Source organism: Lactuca sativa, chromosome 2 (assembly GCF_002870075.4).
Source record: "Lactuca sativa cultivar Salinas chromosome 2, Lsat_Salinas_v11, whole genome shotgun sequence".
Taxonomy (NCBI): domain Eukaryota; kingdom Viridiplantae; phylum Streptophyta; class Magnoliopsida; order Asterales; family Asteraceae; genus Lactuca; species Lactuca sativa.
In genome coordinates, this window is record NC_056624.2 from 6,051,859 (window position 1) to 6,066,262 (window position 14,404).

Sequence of the window (14,404 nt, forward strand, 5' to 3'; positions counted from 1 at the left end):
TTTTCTACCATATCATGGAATATGGCGGTCATGCACCTTTGAAATGTCGCAGGTGCATTGCATAGGCCAAATGGCATGCGTCTATAGGCGAAGGTCCCACTGGGGCATGTAAAGGTGGTCTTTTCTTGGTCCATTGGGTCTATGGGTATTTGGAAATACCTGGAAAACCCATCTAAGAAGCAATAGTAGCTATGGCCCGAAAGTCTCTCTAACATTTGGTCTATGAAAGGAAGGGGAAAATGGTCTTTGCGAGTGGCATCGTTTAGCTTGCGATAATCGATGCACACTCGCCAACCGGTTACCGTTCGCGTTGGAATTAACTCGTTCTTCTCGTTGGTAATGACCGTCATTCCTCCTTTCTTGGGCACCACCTGGACCGGACTCACCCATGGGCTATCGGAGATGGAGTAGATGATTCCTGCATCCAAAAGCTTGACCACCTCCTTCTTGACGACTTCTTGCATGTTCAGGTTTAATCTTCTTTGATGTTGCACCACCGGCCTGGCTCCTTCTTCTAAGTTTATTTTGTGAGAGCAATAGGATGGACTTATTCCCTTTATGTCGGAGATGCTCCATGCGATGGCTCTTTTCCTTTTCTTCAATACCCGTACAAGCTCTTCCTTTTCCGTCTTGGAGAATCTGAGGCTATAATCACTGGCTTCTGATTTCCTTCTTCCAGAAAGGCGTATTCCAGATGGTTAGGTAGTGTTTTGAGCTCCAATTTAGTGTGCATAGTGGCGGACTCGCCGAGTGCAGGTATGGTACTCGGCGAGTTGATGGCGGCATTCGCGACTGCTGACTTTTCTTCAGTTGTACTCGGCGAGTAGATCGGGTCTACTCGACGAGTAGGCCTTTCAGCTTGTTTTTTAGTTCTTCATACTCTGCTTCCTCCAACAGTCTTTCAATCTCTAATAAGTCTTTTTCTGGATCAAATACTTCTTCCAAAGCTGCAAACTTGCTGGAATCTTCAGGTATGTCTTCTTCCAATAACTCGTCAAGCATGTCGATTGAGAACGTCGTGTCGTCACTACTCCTTGAGTACTTCATGGCTTGGTCTACCCCGAATGTTACTGAGTCGTCCCCAACTCGCAATGTGAGCTTTGAGTCTCTCATATCTACGATGGCGCTAGCGGTGTTGAGGAAGGGTCTTCCAAGGATGATTGGTACTTGCGGATCCGCCTCCATGTCGAGAATGATGAAGTCAGCCGGGAAGACAAATTTGTCTACTTTCACTAGTAAATCTTCACATATGCCTCTTGGGAAAGTAACCGTCTTGTTTGCCAAATGAATGGCCATCCGAATTGGCCTTGGCTCCGGGAGGTCCAGCTTTTTGAAGAACGAGTATGGCATAAGGTTCACACTCGCTCCAGAATCAGCTAAAGCATGAATGGCAGCCAAGTTGCCAAATTGGCAAGGTAGAGTTAAGCTCCCCGGATCACCCTTCTTCCTTGGTAATTTGTTTAGCATGGCGGCGGAGCAATTCTCATTCAATACTACTTTCTGCACTTCTTCCATCTTTCTTCTATTAGTGAGAAGTTCCTTAAGGAACTTTGCGTACTTGGGCATTTGCATGATGGCTTCGATGAAAGGAATGTTTATTTGAAGAATTTTAATATGATCAAGGAACTTCTGATACTCCTCTTCCTGCTTCTCCTTCTTGGCTCGGGCTGGGTACGGCATTGGAGGCTGGTATGGTTTCAAGGGTGGCTGATCATTCGTTTTTGCAGATGTACTCGCCGAGTCCACCGGTCCTACTCGGCGAGTAGGGCTCTCAGATTGTGAATGTTGGTTTTCAGCTTGTGCTTCCGTTCCTTCCTTCTGTGAGTCCTTATTCGCTTCAGTTCGAATGGGGGCCAGGGGAGTAATAACCTTCCCACTTCTTGTGGTAACAATGTTCACTTGCGCGCCTCGTGGGTTGTTCTCGGTTTTGCTAGGAAGCTCACCCGGTGACCTTTGGTTTAGTTGTTGAGCGAGTTGCCCAAGCTGAGTTTCTATATTATGGATGGATGCTTGCTGGTTCCTGAGCATTGTTCTTGTTTCTTGGATAGCAGCATCGTGGTCACTGTGTCTTTTCTCGGAAGCAGCCACAAATTTAGTTAGCATCTCTTCCAAGCTTGGCTTCTTCTCTTGCACCGGCTCCTCCTTTTGGTAGAAGCCTCTCCCTTTTTGTCTATACTTCTCCTCCTTGGCCTTCTTGTACTCTTCGTAAGGCAACCACTCCTTCTTTTGTTTTCGCCAGTCTTCATCATACCGGTCACCACTCGAATAGCATACTTGTGCCTTTTTGTTGCCGTGCTCATCCAAATCACAATCTCTAGTGAGGTGAGGTCCATTGCAATTCTCGCAACCCACCCGTATGGCATGGATAGTTTGATCCATTTTGTCCATTCTTCTATCCATGGTTTTTAACATGGCCATGACCGCGGATAAATCTTCAGTAGCAGCGTACGCGGCTCCCCTCGTGACATCATTCCTAGGGTTGTGGTATTCTCTAGAGTGTTTAGAGAATTCTTCAATTAATTCTTTGATCACCGGGGGTGGCTTCTTTGTAAGTGGGCCTTGTGAGTCTAGCAGCTGCCGGGTCGTGACATTGACTCCATCATAAAAGATGGACACTTCTTGTTGGCTATTTAGATCATGGTGTGGGCAATTTCGTAGCAGACTTTTGTACCTCTCCCATGCTTCATATAACGACTCTCCAGCTTGTTGTTCAAAATTTGCAATGGCCTTCTTGAGCTTGGCTATCTTGGATGGTGGGCAAAAGTAATCTATAAATTCTTCCTTCATTCTGGCCCAAGTAGTGACTGACCCGGGCGGAAGTGATTTGAGCCAGTCTTTAGCAGCACCCTTGAAGGTTACCGGAAGCATCCGAAGCAGCTGAGTTTCGCGGGTGACATTTGGAATGTTGAAGTAATCAGCAACATCATTTACTTCATCTAAATGTTTGTAGGCATCTTCATGATCTTTCCCGTAGAAAGGTATCTCCTTGAGTGAAGCTAGGATATGACCTTTTAGCTCAAAGGTAGCAGTTACGGGAATTGTGGGTTGCACAAGTCCCGGGCCATGGTCTTCGCGCATCCTCTTCTTCCATTCTCCCATGGGAATTTAATCAATGTTAGCCATAGTGAATGCTAACTCTTCCTCCGATTCGGTGTCTTGTTCGTAAGTTGCCTCGTCTTCTTCCTCGGTTTCGTATCTAATCTCTTCTTGAATTGGCTCTTCAATTATTAAGGAAGCGCTTGAAGCTCCTGATTTGCTGCTCTTCTTTTTCCCGAAAACAGTCTTCAAGTTGGACAATGGTGATTTCTTTGGTGTGCTTGAACTCTCCACATCCTTCCCTTTGTTTCTTTTCAATTCGGATTCGGGGTCTTCAAACGGGGGTACCAGTGGTGTGTTTGCTCCTCTGGTCATGAAAGTCCTGAAATTAATCAAATAAAAGCGTAAAAAGAACAAAAAGATTGTAAACAAATAAAAGAAAAAAAATTCTAAATAAGCTGTTACTCGCCGAGTAGGTGCGAGTGCACTCGGCGAGTATCAGTGATTTTTCAAAAAAAATTCTAAGTTTTTAACCTAACTAAAACAGATACTAAAACCTAATTACTAGTTACTAAATTGCAATAAATGAACTTTATGCAAGTAAACTCACACAAAGGATCGAAAAAATTAGGAATTAGCTTAATTATTTAGAACCGTTCCCCGGCAACGGCGCCAAAAACTTGATGTGTGTAAATTCAACTAGTTTTATCCCTACTTTTTATTAATAATTTGAGCACACAAAGGCAGTGAACCTGTCTTTAAGTGGTATAGATTGATAAGTAAGGTATCGAACTCAGGGAACGGAAATTAAACTAATAGCTAATTTTAACTAAAACAAATAATAAAAGTAAATGGTTTTTCTCTAGTTTTGCAAGACTAGAAACTTAAGCAAACTAAATTTAACTAATTAACTAAAGCAACAACTATTCACCAAATTTGATAAAGATGTTTCTATTTAGGTTCAACCAATTCACTCCTATGGTTATTTAAGTTAAGGTAGATCAATTGCTATTGGTTACCAATGATAATAGTTAGGTTCATGTTCATTACTCCTAACCCTTAGACAATTAACTAATTTAAGCGTTGATCAAGTGTTTAAACTAATTAATTCCCTAGATTAATTACTTGGATTAAATAAGATTTGTAATGGTCAATTAAGTTATTAATTCAATTAACCTCTTGTTGATGGTTTCTCAAACAAGCTCACACATTAATCTTCCTATTTTCTTATTAATCTTAGTTTCATACTCATTACTTCCAAGCATACGTTTTAGCATTCACATAGACATATGAGGTTAACAATTAAGTGATGTTCATGCAACCTAATTGCCTTCCAATTAACAGAAAATAGTAGTGATTAACACATAAGGTTCTTTAACAAACTTAATTTAATAAATCACCAATAGACAATTAAACAAAATTCAATAATTAAACCATAGGAGTTCTTTGGTATTCCCCAAACAGAAACAAAAACGAGTTTAGCTCATACTTGCAGTAGAAACAAGCATATAAACAAAGTTTATGAAAGCAAACATGTTTAATTCCTAAGTCTAAGTGGTAGAATTAACCTAATTGCTTGAATTCTTCCAACTCTTGAAGCTTAGGGTTCTTCAACGCCTTCTGAACCTTTTAGTCGCAGCTAATCCTTCAAAATTCGCCAGGGGTTCTGTCCCATGTGATAAGGATTCGTCTTTTAAAGATATCTCAAAACAGAGGGTACTCGGCGAGTAGCAGAATCAACTCGCTGAGTAGGTCAATACTTATCCGTCTTCAGATTAGCAGTCGTACATATCTTCTAGCATCTCATCGTGTACTCGCCGAGTAAGGTCGATCTACTCGCCGAGTAGGTCTTTCTTTTCACCCTTTAATCTTCTCTTGCTTTCCTTTTCTCCTTTTTGCCTCCAAGCATATCTTTTGGACTGAAAACACAATTCAAAGCATTTTAAGTACCTTTTGTCCATATTATTCTCATAACTAACCAAAAATAACTAAGAATATATGTTAAATAATTAACTAATTATGCACATATCAGTCATCAACAATAACAAGAATATACTTGCTACTACCGATGCTTTCGATAGATGAAGGACCACACAAATCGATATGAAGTAATTCGAGTGGTTCAACAACTTTTGTGTTAATTACAGATGGATGACTTTGACGACTCTGCTTCCCCATTTCGCATGCAGCACACAAATGATCTCTATCAAACTTGAGCAATGGAAGACCCCTAACATGACCTCCAGTGACAAGTCGGTTGATATCTTTAAAGTTGAGATGAGAGAGTCTTCGGTGCCACAACCAGCTTTCGTCAGATTGAGCTTTTGATAACAAACATATAGCTGGGTTTCCTTTAATGGGTTTAAGATTTAGAGGAAACATTTCACCCTTTCGCTCCGACTTGAGAATTACTTTCTTTGTCTTTTTCTCAATAATTTCAGAACCTTCATCATCGAATGAGACTTTAAGACCTGTACCTCCAACAAGCTGAGATACACTGATGAGGTTGTGTTGGAGTCCTTCCACATAAGCCACCTTCCTTATAGTAAAGTCACCATTTGTTATCATCCCGTATCCCTTTATGGTGCCGAAAGAGTTATTTCCAAACTTGACATTGCCACCATTTGCAAGAGATCTGTATTCCCTGAGCTCCTCTTTCCTCCCTGTCATGTGACGCGAGCAGCCACTATCGATGTACCATTCTTCGTTGAACTGCTCGTCACTAATTGTTGGATTAATGTCTAAGTCCATAACTATAATTGGTAAGACTTGACCCGACCCGGCATGGTCCATTTGGGTTGCATGGCATCATGCACTTGGATAGACTATAATGAGAGAAATAAGACACTTACGGTTATTAATATATTATAAGTTCTAGTATATTAATAATAAGAATAATGAGATTATTTAATTAGTATTGATCAAGAATTAATCTAGTATTAATTAAGTGATCAAAAGAAGACTAATTAAATATATGGGTTGATTGTGTAAATCATTCATTCTTATATATGTGGGCTTGTGATCCAAGATTCCTTATGTTGGACTAAGTCCATGGGGTGACCCATGGATACTCCATGGAGGTTAAAACCCATGGAGCATAAGGAATGGGTAAAGTCATGAGTTACATAGTGTAACCCTAATAGCCACCATATAAAAGAAACCCATGGCTCAAGAAATCGGGAACTACACTAACACTATGTGTGTGTATGAGGGCTAACCGATTTCTAGAAGTGTTCTAGTTTCTCTCAAGTTATTCCAAGTGTATTTGGTGTTGTGTGAACCATTTGAGGTGTCACCATTTGAGGCACTAAGCACTCAAGCTTCATGAAGACAAGCACCATCAAAAGGTATGTATTCTATCTTGTTATATTAATAATATTGTATGCTAGATTAGGATAATACCTTGGATGTTCATATTTGCATGTATAATAGAGAAAACATAGATCCAAGGTATTTAGGGTTGCATGTACACTTAGGAGTGTTAGAATGCTCATAACCCAACAGTGGTATCAGAGCCTAGGCTTGTTTTCTTATTATACCTGCAATAGAAGCTGAAAAATCGAGTTTTGATGCTGTCAGCCCAGCTGACTCGCCGAGTCCATAAAGGGACTCGACGAGTCCAAGGCAAAATGCATCCAACTCGCCGAGTTGAGTTCATGCACTCGACGAGTTGGACCCCAGACAGCATATCCTCGAGGTTTTTGGCTAGAAATGGACTAGGAACATTACCCTAAGTTGTTTTGAACTTATAAACTTGTTTTTAAATGTGGTAATGTTCATGCTAATCCATTTTTAAAGATAATTGTCAATAGATTCATGTTTTGTATTAGTTTAAAGGTTAGACTAATTACATGAAAAAGTTTGATTTGAATTATCTTGTTCTTATGAGTTGCTTAGATTAATAGAAAAGTTGAGTGAAAAAGTGTTTTCAATCCAAATTAATCTAAGAGTTGAGTATAAAATGTGTTTGTGTAACTTATCCTTAAGTTACATGAAGAGTCACATTAAAGACTCATAAAACTCATAAAGTTGGCAAAGGTTACAAAAAGATGAAGAGTCTTGTCCTTAAGTTATGAAGGTTCAAGAGTCACTTCATTAAAAAATAAATAAATAAAATATGTAACCTTAATTAATTCCATAAGTTATAAAATAAAGAAAAGATTAATTCTTTATTAATTTAAAGTCTTCCATAATTTGTCCACAAGTTATGGAACTTGAAGAGTTTTTGGATTAAAACTACTTTAAATACATAAGTTATGGAATTAATTAGTTTTGAATAGTTTCAAAACTTGCCCTCAAGTTTTGGAATTTGTAAAGTTTTCTCTTATGAATACTTTAATTCCAAGTTAGCCCTTAGAATTTTAAAAGTTAAAATTCAATCCTTATACTTTATAATATTATAATTTAATAATATTTATATGTATAAGAGTAAAGTCGGTCTTACCGCTAGTACGCCTCATTCACGAAGCCGGTCTATAAGGTGGGTATAAGGTTGTTGCCTATAAAATGGCAACTTAATGGGTGTTCACTCTCACCCACCGCTCGCTTGACTGGTGGAGGGTCGTTAGCCGAACGGGTTTGACATGACTATAATTCTCCCTTCATTAAAAGTATTAATGATAAATACTAAGTAACTAAACTTTTAATAATACCCAATCTTAGTTACTTAGGAAAATGTGAATAAGGTGCTAATCCATGAAATTACACTTTGCACTTTGTTTAAGTCGGTTAGTGGAGCGTGTGTGGTTAACCGGCACACTAACTCGTATTTAACAAGGTAGGCAAAGGGTAACTTAATGTTTATCATAGTATCGATGGAGCGTGTGTGGTTAACCGGCACATCGATTGAGGGGTAAACACTTAAGGGTGCCCAGTAATTTGCATGGTTACTTCACACCTTGTTTTGTGATCCTCGGCATCCCAGTCACAAAACCTGAAGGGCACACTCGAGATTGAAACATGCCATTGAACAGTTCAATGAATCTCAAAAGATCTAGGAGTTTCAAATCCAATTAAAACCTAATAATACATTTCGTTTATCTTGGTGGAAATTGGTGAATCGTCATTCACCTACCTTCAAATTGTTTTATAGCTTGGATTACGGCATACCTCTTCTAAGTTATAAAATAGTTTGTTGGGTCCTAGCCTTAATATTTCATATTGGGTGTCATATTAAGGACTCAAAGATCAACTATCTTGAATATCTCCCAAAAGATGTCTGGTTTAGACATTTATGATCTTCCCAAATCTCTTGAAACAAGCTTTCCTAATGAAGATGATGTCCCATGGATATCATACTTCTTTCTCCTCCTCCAATTATTCTCCCTAACCCACAAGTTCTTGAAATGTTTAAAGTCACTCGAGCCCTAATGGCAAGGCAAGGTCTAGGTGTGGTCACATCTTGGAGATGTAGTCACATATTGACAAGCCGGGAGAGTTGGGTGTCAAAGTCTTGAGAAAGTTGGTGGTTCAATCACTTTCTAAGTCACATAGTGAGTTCCTTTTGGGACACCTATGAAATAGACTATGACAAGACCCTTAATGATCTTATCTATTGTTAAGATCAACTTCCTGAAACTTTATGGACATTGACAATAGTGACACAGGAAATCCAGAAAAAGCATTCTCTTCCCAATGGAAAGGGATTGGCCATGGTCAACTCGGTTGAACAAATGGTAAAGAGAAAAGCTAAGTCTGTGATAGTCCCGTGTACCATTATCAAAGGGTCCATATGTTTATATTGCCAAAGGAAGGGGCATTAGTTGCGAAGCTGCCAAATTTACCTAAGGATGTTAAGGTCAATAAGATTGACCCTACTTCAGGTAAAGTCCACTACTCTAACTCTGTTAAGTTTCTATTCTGAGATTCCTTATACATGATGTGACTGGGTCACATGGTGATGTTTTAAGAATCAAAGAAAAGTAAAGGAACTTAAAGAAAGAATATGCTGAATCTGATCGCATAGATGGATTTCTATCGCGTAGTTTGAAGATCGGATTCTTGAGCTACTTCTTAGGAGTTATGAGATATTGCTTAGGAATAGATAACAACAAGTTTTCATATGGGTTGTAAGGATAAGTTTTTCCGCATAGTTTTAAAATAAAAGAAAATTTTGATTTTATTTATTTTAAATATCCTTACAATGGCATTTGAGGAAAAATTGTTGCTTATACGGTTCCATTAATAGCAAGAGTGGAAATATGAAATTGATTCCTTCATTTGTGGTAATGTCTAAATTTACCAAATAAGGAAAGACTCTCATCACCCAAGTCTCAATTGGACCGGGACTTGGAATCATGCAAGTTGTATAGCATGATGAATGAGAACTTTCAAGTATTGGAAAAATTAAGACTAATTACTTATTCACATGGATGTGTGAGTCAAGTAATGGACTAAGGGATCGAGTACATAGTCATGTGCACTGATTAAGTCCACCACAAAAGATATAAGGCTATTTGTCATATTTTACTAAAGCTCAGTAAATATGATTATACTTACAAGCTTAAGTGTAACTCTGAGACATTGGAAAAAGGTTCCAATGTATGACAGAGCGAATAAGAAGAATCAAATTAGGCAGAAGGATAAAAGTTTCTCAAATCTGAAAAGATGGGAGAGTACTTTAGTATCAGCTTTGTGATCATCTTAATGATTAAGAAACCATATCAAAATTTGTTCTCTAAGAAAGTCTTAGTGCATTCTTATGACTAAGAAGAAGGGATCTTGAAATTGTTGAAATGGTTAAATCAAGAAGATGAGTCATACTTCGTTTCAATACAAGTCTTAGAGTCATACTCCAAGATTGTAACTTGAGTGACATGTCTTTAAGAAGGTTTAAAACACTTATCAAATGTAAGAGCAAAAGTTTTCTACTCTTGTACATTTGAAATTGGTAAGTTGTGATGTTTTGGATAAAACAAAGACCAACTAAGGCCAATTGTGTGAAGTGTTTGTCTTGATTAGAATCCGCACTATCTCTTGGATGTTTGACAAGGGAGTCTTATAGGTCAAGAGGACAGTGGGAGTCTTAAAGGTCTTGAAATTCTCAAGAACTAATCAAGAATAAAAACCTAAAGTTCTTCACTAGCACACGACTTAAGGTTTATAACCTATCATGTTGACATATTCTGTGCCCATTCTAGTTGAAGTTGGCTTCGCATATGAGTTCTTAGAGTTCTCAATGTGTTGCACAACAACTTGGAAGCAATGGTAGGTCCTTGAGCTGCCAGGTGGCAAGAAATTAAGATTGAGTTCAATCCATATGGTTTTGGATTTGTCATTATCCTTGTCTTGTGATTATGGTTTTGACAAATTCATATGGGTAGGAACTCATACACCATTAAATCTAAGTGTCATAAGGTTTCTCTCCGATTCATGAAAAATGATGGTGAGAAAAACACTTTCACTAAGTAGATTTTAGCTAGATAGCAATTGTGATATTTGCATTCTCAAAGTCGTTAGTGGAGCGCGTGTGGTTAACCGGCACACTAACATGGACTTGTGAGAAATGGCAAAGGTCAAAACGATCAAGACTATGATTACGGCATCCCTTTTCATAGTTCTTAAAATTGTTTTGACACACCCATGAGCTATCTAAGGGAAGGTGTATGTTTTTGATAAAGTCTTATCAAAACAATCTAGTATCAGAAATCTGAACTTTGGTAAGAAAGTCAATAAAGTATTGATTTCTAGAAGTCGAGCTTTCTGAGTACATGTCAAAGCTAGTGGGAGCATAAGTGTTATGCTAATAATCATCATGTTAGTGGGAGCATGATAATTATGATAAGTATTGCAAGTTAGCAATGTTAATTATAGGAAAACAAAAGGTTACAATTGGGAAAAAGTTGTTTTGCTATAATTAAGGGAGAGGAAATTATACTTCATCTCAAATCTATAAGCTTAGATCATGAGGTGTTAATCATTTAGTCAAGGATATATATATGAATTTCATGTTGGAATGGCTCAACATAAGGAAATTCTGTATATGGGTCCATTATTTGCGTTCTTAAATTCGATTATGATTACGGCATACCTTTTCTTAATCTGAATTATGAGAACTTGGCAAATAGAAATGGAAATGTTATAGCAAAAGACTGGTTTAGTCTTTATGTGAGACATCATGAATCGTGTCCCATATGCTTCGGATATAGGACCGACTACATGTGCTATATTCATCCGTTCTAAAATTTTCCAAATGCCTAAGGCGTTAAGAATGGAAAAGGTTTAGAACTGGATATGACTAAAAAGGATTAAACAATTGTCGAGGACAATCTAAGGTTTACCAAAGATTGGTTGCTCAAGGACAATTGGAAGTATAGTAATAATTCTGGAAGGACCATATTGACATAATCTGTAAGGAGGCAACTCTTGTTCAGAAGTGATAGTCGAAATGGAATCTGGAAATGTTTCAAAGTTAGAATTTTCAATCTGTGTAAGATTAGGAAACTTAATGCAAGAAGGATGTTTCCAAGGAGTTGATCTCCTTTGGAATACTCTGTAATGATTGTTGCCAAGCCTCTCTGACTTTGTGCATAATCATTACAAGAGGATCGATGCATATAAGTTTAGAATCTAACAGATTTCAGTAAATGACATGAATTTGGAATTCTTGCATTTGCAGTAAGGATTTGGGAGTGTGAAAAGAGAATCATTGAAGTTATGTTCAATTGATCTAGTTCACAAGGTAAAGATCATAGACAAACATAGTATGCATACTTGGTGTATGGCATGACTATTGTTTAGAAAACATAGTGTGCATGCTTGGAGCATGGGACAACTATTGTTTCAAATTCAAGAATAATGTTGATAGCTGAAACAATATACAATGAATAATGTGTAATCATATGGTGATAAATAAAAGGAGTTTTATTTATATTCATAAGTTCTGAGACCATATTGGATTCAATTATTATTGTGTTTCACTTTGCATGTTTTGACTTCCCGAATAAACTAGGTTATTCTTCCGGAATGACTAAGTTATTCAAACCATCCACAGTCGGTCATATGTTGGAAGTAGATATGAATTAAGACTGTCATGGGTTGGCTTGTAGAGGTCTAAGATGTTGGACAAAGGGCTACAACACTCATGAGTGCTCATAAGTTCTGAGTATTGGATTCAACCCGCGCTCATTGGAATCACTTCATGGATTTTATCACGAGTGATCATGAGACGATAATATCTTATATTCTTCAAACCTAGAGATATGAGTTGTTACTATGAGTTGGTTGTACATTAATTGCACGAAACTGCATTTGGTAACTCGGTGCTATAAAACGTGTCTTTATGTATGATTCAACAAGTAGTAGAACAAGCCATATGAGTCGAAGTTTATCCATTCCTTTTACCTTCGGGATGAAAGCGATATCTGTGGGCCCCTCGATGATTTGATGATGACAAATGGAAGTGCTCGGCCGGGCCAGGACTGATTTGATTTGTTCAATTAGTCAGTCGTCATAAATCGGAAATCGGGAAACAACAAATGGACAGAGAGAATGATTATAATCCATGTCTCAGTCCATATGATATCTAGAATGGAGGAATATATGATCCCTTATCTAATGGACAAGTCGTTGACAAAGATCAGAGTTCATCTACAAGGTCAGAGTTCGACAGAAGCTTTTGAGAGCTACGATTGCCGGTTGGTTCCTGAAGTCATACGCAATAATAGTTTTAGACTTATCCAAGTGGGAGACTGTTGGATTAATGTCTAAGTCCATAACTATAATTGGTAAGACTTGACCCGACCCGGCATGGTCCATTTGGGTTGCATGGCATCATGCACTTGGATAGACTATAATGAGAGAAATAAGACACTTACGGTTATTAATATATTATAAGTTCTAGTATATTAATAATAAGAATAATGAGATTATTTAATTAGTATTGATCAAGAATTAATCTAGTATTAATTAAGTGATCAAAAGAAGACTAATTAAATATATGGGTTGATTGTGTAAATCATTCATTCTTATATATGTGGGCTTGTGATCCAAGATTCCTTATGTTGGACTAAGTCCATGGGGTGACCCATGGATACTCCATGGAGGTTAAAACCCATGGAGCATAAGGAATGGGTAAAGTCATGAGTTACATAGTGTAACCCTAATAGCCACCATATAAAAGAAACCCATGGCTCAAGAAATCGGGAACTACACTAACACTATGTGTGTGTATGAGGGCTAACCGATTTCTAGAAGTGTTCTAGTTTCTCTCAAGTTATTCCAAGTGTATTTGGTGTTGTGTGAACCATTTGAGGTGTCACCATTTGAGGCACTAAGCACTCAAGCTTCATGAAGACAAGCACCATCAAAAGGTATGTATTCTATCTTGTTATATTAATAATATTGTATGCTAGATTAGGATAATACCTTGGATGTTCATATTTGCATGTATAATAGAGAAAACATAGATCCAAGGTATTTAGGGTTGCATGTACACTTAGGAGTGTTAGAATGCTCATAACCCAACACTAATAACCTGCAAAAATTAAGCAGATTTAGGAACCCAAAGTTTCTTGGGTCCACGTGAGCTTTTCATGGGAACAGGAACGGTAAGAGAGATGTCAACAAGATATGTTCGTTTTATGAGTGTTGTTTCATCTTTCTTTTTAATGGTAAAAACTTTTATCTTATTAGGATTGGGTGCGTTCGGGTTGGACTCTGGTTTGGACTCATTGACCTTCTGTTTGCCCTTTTGTTTAGCTGACGAATGAGATTTTTGAGAACAAACAGAATTAGCTTTAGAGCAAGATGGAGATGAATTGGTGGAAGTAGAAGAATTAGATGAACTGGAAGGAGTGGGTTTGGATTGAGAGGACTTCTTGGTTGGAGACTCTAGGTGACCCTTTTGCTTTTGATCATTGGAGGGACTGACTTTAGAGTTTTGTTCTCTTTTAACTTCAGAACTGAACCTTTGCATTCGGTTGGAATCGTTCTTTGAACCGAACCTTTGCTTTCGGTTGAAGTCATTCTCAGAACCGAACCTTTGCTTTCGGTTGGTATTCTCTTGTGAACCGAACCTTGGCTTTCGGTTATTGTGGCTCTCAGGCTTTCCGACAGGATTGTTTTCACACTTCAGATTCTTGTCTTGATGTGAGAAGTATGCATTCTGGGATTGCTAGAATTGCCTCCTTTCAGAGAGATTCTTCCTGTATCTTTTGTTCCTTTCACGTTTCTTATTCCTCATCTGCTTCGGTTGATGATGAATATTTACCTTCATTTTCGGTTTTTCCTTGGTTGGTTCCTTTTGAACTGAAGGAGTTTCACTTTGAGCTGAGGGAGTAGAGGGAACGTCTTCTTTTGCCGAACTTTCATCCTCCTTAGGAATGTCTTTCGTACCATTGGTGCTTGGCTCATCGAAATTATCTGGCTT

General features: G+C 38.0%; 1 non-coding gene across 1 annotated transcript; it reads left to right on the forward strand.

Annotated features, from left to right (window-relative positions):
- Positions 1–2,632: 2,632 nt before the first annotated feature.
- LOC128132549 (small nucleolar RNA R71) lies at positions 2,633–2,739 on the forward strand. Its single transcript, XR_008230593.1, has one exon. It is a non-coding gene; the product is annotated as a small nucleolar RNA R71 (small nucleolar RNA).
- Positions 2,740–14,404: the final 11,665 nt, after the last annotated feature.